Genomic DNA, 1,059 nt, shown 5'->3' with positions numbered 1-1,059 from the left:
GTTTTCAGGCGGGTCACACTCCCTTCAGAGGGGGGGTTCCCTGCTGGGGTGCCTGGCCAGCCTTGGTGAGGGGCTGAGGGCCATTTTCGGGCTGGCAATGCCCCCTAATGACCCAAGCTCCCAGCCTCTCCTTTTTTTATTTTTTTTAGCACCTCCTTGAGCGGAGGCCAGGTCCAGCTAGAAGCAGGTATCTGGGATTTGTTTATCTTCTATAATTGAAACTTTGTAGCCTTGAGCGGAGCCCAGGGCCAGCCAGAGCAGGTGGGAAGCTTGGCTTCCTCCATTGCCAGGGGCAACCCAAGCCTCCCACTTGCTCCAGCTCTGTGGCCACCGCCATCTAGTTGGGATAATTTGCATACTCATTCCTGATTGGCTGGTGGGTGTGGCTTGTGGGTGTAGCAGAGTGACAGAGTCATGGTTAATTTGCATGTTTCTCTTTTATTAGCATAGATATAAAATCTCCACATACAAGTGGACCTGCTCAGTTCAAACATATGTTGTTCAAGGGTTGACTGTACATTGATAGATAGATGATAGATAGATAGATAGATAGATAGATAATGATGATCCTTGAAAATAGCAATACCATTTAATTACTTGTTTGTTGGAGAAAAAGAGAGAAGAGTGAAAAAGAAATAGAGGGAGAAGAAAGGAGAAAGGGAAGGAAGAAAAAATTCAGTGTGTAGTTTCAGTTATGTTACCATATTCAACTGGTTGAATATTTACCAATGAGTATTTACTAATATATAATTTGCAGACTCAGTGAGTGAATCTGAAATAATATTTTTATTTGGTCAGAGCCTTAAGTACATGAGAGAATAGCTCCATTCAATATTTTTGTACATGGATTTTATTTGGAAAATATTGCATTTGAAATGTTTCTCAATAATTGTCACACAAATATTTGTTTAGAAGAGTTACAATTCTAATTAACATGAAACAAAATCAAGTACCTCATAAAAAAACAAAATAGAAAACTTACATAGAGAAAATTTCAGCTGACATTGTTCATACTTATTTAATTGGATACAGAAATTTAAGAGATTGGAAAATACTGCT

The sequence above is a fragment of the Myotis davidii genome, unplaced genomic scaffold (genome assembly GCF_000327345.1).
Source record: "Myotis davidii unplaced genomic scaffold, ASM32734v1 scaffold449, whole genome shotgun sequence".
Taxonomy (NCBI): domain Eukaryota; kingdom Metazoa; phylum Chordata; class Mammalia; order Chiroptera; family Vespertilionidae; genus Myotis; species Myotis davidii.
The sequence above is the reverse complement of the archived record's forward strand: the minus strand, read 5'-3'. Positions refer to the sequence as shown.